Here is a 7,608-nt window from a genome sequence, read left to right on the forward strand (position 1 = left end):
ACACACACACACACACACACACACACACACACACACACACACACACAGGAGATGAGGAGCAAAAATAGACATCGGGCGCATATGTGCTCATGGTAAGGCGGGGGAAGGGGAGATAATTATAAAAGCATGCGTGAAAGCCAACATGTCAGGGCCATCACCAAGCCTGCTCAGATGGGGCAGACGAAGAGTTTGCAGCAAAGAAGGGCAGAACCACGAAATCACACACAGACATCCCCAAAAGGGGCCTGAGAACGGATGGCCAGTAATGTGGGTAACAACGGACAGCTCAGACCACAAACATCAACAGGACATCAAAATTTCTTTTTAAAAAATGCTCCATTGCTCAATCTGTGAAAATGGAAACCAGCTAACACTTTTTGTCAGACCACATTCTTATTACAGATGTCTACACCCAGGCACAAGCTCTGCACATACGAACAGCGCTGCACGTACAAGAACCAGGCAGGCATGAGGAGCTGGTTCTCTGTGCACTTGAAGATTAAAGGCTCATGAGTTGAACTGCGGCTGCAGACTTCTCCCTGGACTCTTCACCTCAATATTTAGGACAGAGTCTTTATAAACCAAGAGTAAGTGCAAGTACGAGGTCTTCTTTACCCTCCACCTTGGGTGCTGGTCAGCCCTGTGTACACAGCTCACTTGCTGTCATGTTCCCCAAAGCTCTACGGTGAAGAATTTGAGCTGTAGACAGAACCCTGACTCCACCACTTGCTACCAGGATGACATTGATCAAGTGGCTTAAACCTTTCTGTGGCTCCATTTCTTCATCTGGTAAGTGTGAATAATAATAGAAGCCTATTTCATGAGTTGCTATAAGAATCAAATGAGATCTTCATTTAAGGTACTTTGCAATACCATCTGGCACATAGTAAGCACTCACTAAATATTAGTCAACATTATTACTATTATAGCTCTTCCCACTGGCTAGACCGCTGAGAACCCAGCCCACTTTATATCTCAGTTGTGATAGAAGGTAGAACAAACATTTCCCACTTCCTTTTCTTCTAACTCCAGTTTTTCCTTTTCACCTCCAATCTACTAACTTTATTTCTGGCTAAACCATAATTTTCCTGGCCCTTCTTTTCCTTTTGCTGTGGTTGCTTTGCTTACGGTTAATAGCCACCTCCATACTGCCATCACTCTTACCAATACCACCACCATACCACCACCACTACCTCCATACCACCATCAAGACCACCTCTACCACCAACATCAACACCAGGACCATCTCCTCCACCTCCACCACCAACACCAACACCAGGACCATCTCCACTACTTCCACCACCAAGACCAACACCAGGACCATCTCCTCCACCTCCACCACCTCCACCACCAAGACCAACACCAGAATCATCTCCTCCAACACCAACACCTATACCAGCACCAGGATCATCTCCTCCACCTCCACCACCAGCACCTACACCAGCACCAAGATCATCTCCTCCACCTCCACCACCAACACGAACACCAGGACCATCTCTTCCACCTCCACCACCTCCACCACCAAGACCAGCACCAGAATCATCTCCTCCACCACCAAAACCAACACCAGGACCATCTCCTACACCACCAAAACCAACACCACGACCATCTCCTACACCACCACCACCAACAACAACACCAGGACCATCTCCTATACTTCCACCACCTCCACCACCAAGACCAACACCAGAATCATCTCCTCCACCACCAACACCTACAGCAGCACCAGAATCATCTCCTCCATCTCCACCACCAACACCAACACCAAGACTATCTCCACCACTTCCACCACCAACACCATGACCATATCCTCCAAATCCACCACCAACACCAATACCAGGACCAGGACTATCTTCACTACCTCTACCACCACCACAAACAACAATACCACCTCATGATCTCCACTTCCCCCATAATTTTCCGGAGCCACTAACACCTTCACCACACCTCTACCACCATCACTACCCCATAGTCCATTACAACCATTTATTGAACTAAACGTTTTATATCCTTAAATTCCATGTTCTGCTTCTTATTGTAATTTTATTTTTGAAGGTACTATTGTATTATTGAAACCACTTCAAAATCGTTTTGAGACAAGGTATGGTATAAATATATAGATATATAACTAACCATTATTTAATGGAAAGACATAAAGGCAATAGGTGCCATCTAAACTGGTCTATAAATCTAGATGATTTTACTGACGATAAATTAGTAATGCTACGTACTACTAGAAATTAAAATGTATAAGACTTACCTTATTTCTATTTTTGTTAAGTATGTGTGTATAATCCCAGGCAGGTTTCTTAAATTCTAGCAGCCTCCATTTCTTCTGCAAAATGAGATAATCCCAGCAACAACCTCTTCCTGTCATGCCCAGGAAAAAGATCAGGCGGGCACAGGCCATTGCCCATTGTTTTAGTCACTTTAAGTGACATCATACTACATCCCATCAAAGGTTCTTCCATAATTAAAATGAACTTGTGTTTTCTCTGCTTGGTAATGTGGTAATGGTGAATGTGGACCTGTCAGCGGACTGGATACTGCAGGAGGGGGGTAGAGCAGCCTCGTATATTAGCCTTGGGGACATGGTGTGGGAAGAAATATGTGCGATGATCAAATCCCTTCTTTAATGGGGTGCCAGGCTTGAACACAGTCTACTTGGTTTGGGAGTAGAGGAATAATTGGGCCAGATCTCAATACCAACAACCACAGAGATGAACAGCATTAAAGACAAGGGGCAAAATCAGAATCAGAGACAATCTGGGACCTAGAATCAGGAAATTGAGAGCCAGTGAAACCTAATTGGTCAAGCAGATGGGAGAATGAGTTTAGGATAGGATGGGGCAGAGGGAGAAGTCCAGAGCAATTGCCTAAAGCAGCAGGAGTGTTAGTCCCACCTTCATGGACTGTCAAGGGTCTGATGGGGAGGTCTACCTGGCTTGTTATAAGCTTTTTAATTTATTCATGCATTTAGACACCATCTTCCTCCAGAGAGTCTTCAAGAAGATGTAGTCTTGTCTGACTAACACCAACACAGAACATCGTAGGACTGATTTCATCTTCCCATTTGGAAATCACAGTGCCACTCCATCTCACTAATTCTGGTAAATCCAGGAAGAAGATCAGTCTGCATTAGAGGCTGGTCCAAATTAAAGAAAATTTTTGAAGAAATATCATTCGGCAGCAAGTTTTTCAACAGTGCTCGAAGTCACAGGTTACATGAATATTGAAAAGGATACACATGTGGACAGCAGTTTACACATTAGGTTGGATCAGGGCAAGGGAAAGCAGGGTTGCGATCATTGACTCTGGGTTCTAAGTGCAGGTAAAAGCACACAAATATTTACATCTGCAAACACCTAAAAGAATAATTAGGCTTGTTTTATAGGGCCCATGGCTAAAAGTAAGGAACTGAAATCCTTTCTGTTGGAGCTCTCCAAATAGAGCAGATTACCTTGTAAGGCAGTGAGCACCTGCCCACCTGGCCCAGCCCTGGAGTAGCCAATATGGGATGGAGGGACATTGTAGAAGGGGTTAAATGGGAGTAGTCACACTTAATGACCTTGGGCTCCATGGTTCTGAAAAATAACATAAATAACTAGTACCCTGCTTGAGAACTTGAAAACAGTAGGTTCATTACCCTTGTAAACTTGATTACACTATTAATTTGTTTGCCAAATTCTTTATGTAGATAAAGCTCATCCTTGGTGGAAAGGTACCATTCCTTCAACATTAGCAGCGTTTTAATTCATGAGGATTTTATCGCATCACCAAATAATCTAATCATAATTCAATTTACAGACAGCACTAACCCCCCACCTCCCCGACACACACACGCAAAGGCGATTTCTACTTGCTGATACACATGACCTGGATCTACATTATAGACTGATTTACAGATGCCCAAAAAATGGTGTTGTGCCAGGAAGATTTGTATTTTATAAGGGACCACAATGGACCTAGTGATTACCGAAGTGTTGATTGAATCGTCTGCAGCATGGACATGGCCCCCATCCTAACCAGGCCCCCACCACGCTCCGTTCCAGCCCTGCAAAACAGACCTGACTACCTGGCTGATTATTTTTCGGTCTCCTCCTCACTAATGCCGACTGCAACAGGATCAATATTGACTCAATAGCAACGTGTGTTATATTAGGAAACAGAAAAAATAACCCAGAACAAACATGCAACTCAATTCAAAGAGCTGTGAAATCCCCTCCTTGAGGGTTATTATCTTCCTTGGCAAGCAGAGGCAGAAATAGTCTGCCGCTGCCTGTGCTGTGGTGCTCCCGGGCGCAGAGCACAGGATCACACGGCCGGGGTGGCAAGGCGGCCGGCAGGTAGGCGGCCCGCGCAACTCGCCCGGATTAGTGTCCCCTCAGCACCCCGGGACAATAGACATGGAAAGAAGGTCTGTGCTGCAGGCTGCTGCATATGGGTCTGAACATCCCCTGTGCACAGGGCTGGCTCACTCCAGCCCAGCCCCACCTTGCAATTGTACTTGTCCCTGTGAACAAGTATAAGATGGAGCTGGGAAGGGACCACGTGTTTATTTCATGGTCTGTTTATTGCAGGGTCGGGGGAAGGAGGCCCCAGGAGAAAGGCTACTTGCTGCCAGGGAACCCAAGACAGTCAGCATGAGAAAATGGCTCCCATAGGTGGCCGGCCAGGGTGCCTCCCTTCTTCCCTTTGTCCAGAGAGTTGTCTGGGCTGGGGAGTCATTTACCCTGCACCTGACCCAGGCAACACACCTTCCCCTACCCAGCTCCCTCCTGGCTCTGTTGGAGACTCAACAAGTCTTCCCTGTGCCCCCAGAGCCTCCACCTCCAGCTGTGCCCCCATCATACCTCGGCATCCCCCCGCCAGTACAGTTTGCAGCTTCAGGGCCAGGATCTGACCCTGCTCCTCTCTCTCCTCACTCGATGGGAGCTCCTTGAGGGCTGTGACAACATCTCGTAACATATGCACCCCCAGTACGTGGCATATGCCTTGCCCACTGTAGGTGCTCCTTTGTGCTGAATGGATGAACAGACTGCTTTAAATTGACAGTTTTCAATGCAAATGTTCTTGGGAGAAAGAGCCCCATTTATGCCTTCCTGAACACCCCTGTGGGGTGACTAAGTTTCCAAAGAAAGGGCCCAGTTAGGTATCTGTCCCTGAGGTCCCTTTAGGAAGATAGTGTTGTTTCTAAGACACAATCCCCCACCACCACCCCAGAAAGCAGGCCACCAGTGAGCAACTATAATGCACGTGAGTGACACAGCCCGCAGGGCCCTACCCGCGTCTCCTCCGTTGGCCTTGCAACCAGGCCTCAATCAGATTTCATGCCCTTGCTGTGGTGTGGTCAAGAGCACTTCTTAGCTGGCCAGACTCCGACATAACCTCCAGAGTCACCCTTCCTCTCTACCCAAAGAACTGACTGACTAACACTGTTTTAGCAGTGACCTCGCCACCTGTGCCCAAGTGTCCACCAAGTTACCGGGCTTCTGGAATGCCCTCCTCCTTAATAACCCCATAAAGGACCTAGTTCCCAGTTTACAGCCCACAGTTCTTATAAGCTCTTCATCCTTAAGATGTTGTCCAATGCTCCTTTCCTGAAGGCTTGAGTGTTAAGGGGAGGCATTGCATCCTGGTTCTAAAGCTTCCTTCCCGTATTTTTCCACAAGGAATCCTTGAGCTCTCTCTTTCTTCTTGGGCCTCATAGGCCACCGTGTTGTCAGGGTAGGTTCCTAATTGTACATCTTTTCTCCCCTTCTCTCTTGCCTTTTCGGGAATCACAGAGGCCTGTTTCCTGGCATGTGAGGGAAACACCACAATCCCTTCAAATTCAGAAGACAAGCAGTCTGATCAAGGCAGGCTACTCTTTAACTTGTACACAAAAAACAATTTATGTTCTTATCATCTTCACTCTCGCCATTACAAGAGGTCCAAGGGGAGAGGGGCCATGTCAGTAGGCAATGCTTTCTACCCCTAGAGACTTGTACCACGGGAATCCGCAAATCCGGGAGACACATCATTTTCAGTAAGTCTCTCCAACCAGGTTCTCTCCCAATGAGCAAATGGCTTCTCTTAACCAAATTCGCTAAAATATTAAAAATGTGGTACTATAAGCTGCATCAAATATCCTTCGTATTAGAGGCAAGTCCAAACTCAGAAGTAAATAAAAGATAGAACAGTCATCACTCCCTCTGTAAATAAAACAGAAGTGAGCTGCCCTTGTAACATTTCTGATTTTGTCCCAGAGTACCCAGAAATGAACAAGTATACATAATAATGTCAACATCATACATAACATCGAATGCACAATTTGTTAAGACACATTGTAGTCATTTATTTGTCCATTGCTCCGTCCCAGGGGGCCATTAACTCAAGGACAGGGCATAGATCCCCAGTGCCCAGGAGAGTCACTTGCTAATTATTTTTTGAATGAATGAATGAACAAATTAATAAATGGGTGAATGAATGTAGATACACCCTCAAATCCCCCCATGGATGTCATATATGTTAAGTTGTATATGAAGTAAACCTCGAAAATGAATGATATCAATGCTAATGAGCAGTCTGACTTTAGTATGATTATTTTCTAAATTCCTTTTTGCTACAGCAAGATGACTTCAGAGATAGGGACCCAGGACTGCCAGGTGATTGATTGGCCTGCTGGACCAATTGGAGCACCCACTTGCTCCAAAATTGATGGCCCCAGCCCCACTGAGGTACTGCAGTTTTTCATTATATGAAATGGAAAAGTGATTTAATAATTCTTTCTGTCTTATATTGCTTTAAAGAATTTCAGACAGTTAAAAATTGCATGGATTTTTCCACCATCTGTGTGAGAGTGGGGGAAAAATGCTGGTTTTGTTTTTCCTATTTTTAATATGAGCCAGATGAAACAAAAAGATTGTTTCCCTGCAAACTATAGGTCAAGTACCTATAGAGGCTCAGGGATGCTCTGTAAGTTATCATATTATCTTTCTTCCTTGACAGGATACCATTAGATGGTGTATCATTTCAACATTTATTATCTTTCATGTTCTTTTATCTTCACACTAGGATTTCTTTTTAAAATTCCGATCTGTGCATTTGGTTTCATTATACAACACTGTCTTTTACCAAACCAGTTTTTGAGTGGCTTTCAATATTCTTCAGTTTCACATTTGTCATATCAGCCTGAAACAGTGCCCCAGTTATGTCTGTTTTAGCTTGTTAAAAAGAAACCCATCCAGGGAATGAAGTGTTGGGAGATCACACCTTTAAAGGTAAGCATTATGCATCCTGGAGAAATGGAAATGGCTCAATGGAGAAAGGCAGGCAGTGCAGAAAATAAAACAAAAATGTTGAAACCAAATGCAACAACTGGTGTTCGTTTTTTAGGATCACGTCAATTGTTTTACCATCTGGAAACATTCCAGAGACTACAGCAATTTTCTCCTGTGATCCATGTGGGGATATGTCCTGATTCACAAATGGGTACCCCAACCCAAGTGCGAAGTGGTCCAAAGTTTCCCTTGCTTTCATAATCAGCAACATAAAAAGATTCTAGAGGAATACGAAAGAAAAAGAAAGAAAGAAAGAAAGAAAGAAAGAAAGAAAGAAAGAAAGAAA

General features: G+C 44.8%; 1 long non-coding RNA gene across 1 annotated transcript in view; it reads right to left on the minus strand.

The window, feature by feature from the left end:
- Positions 1-7,608, minus strand: part of LOC141374879 (uncharacterized) — a 43,106-nt gene that overhangs the window by 509 nt on the left and 34,989 nt on the right. The window lies entirely within an intron of this gene.

Source organism: Callorhinus ursinus, unplaced genomic scaffold (genome assembly GCF_003265705.2).
Source record: "Callorhinus ursinus isolate GAN/ISIS: 27379988/994484 unplaced genomic scaffold, GSC_fseal_2.0 scaffold2, whole genome shotgun sequence".
Classification (NCBI taxonomy): domain Eukaryota; kingdom Metazoa; phylum Chordata; class Mammalia; order Carnivora; family Otariidae; genus Callorhinus; species Callorhinus ursinus.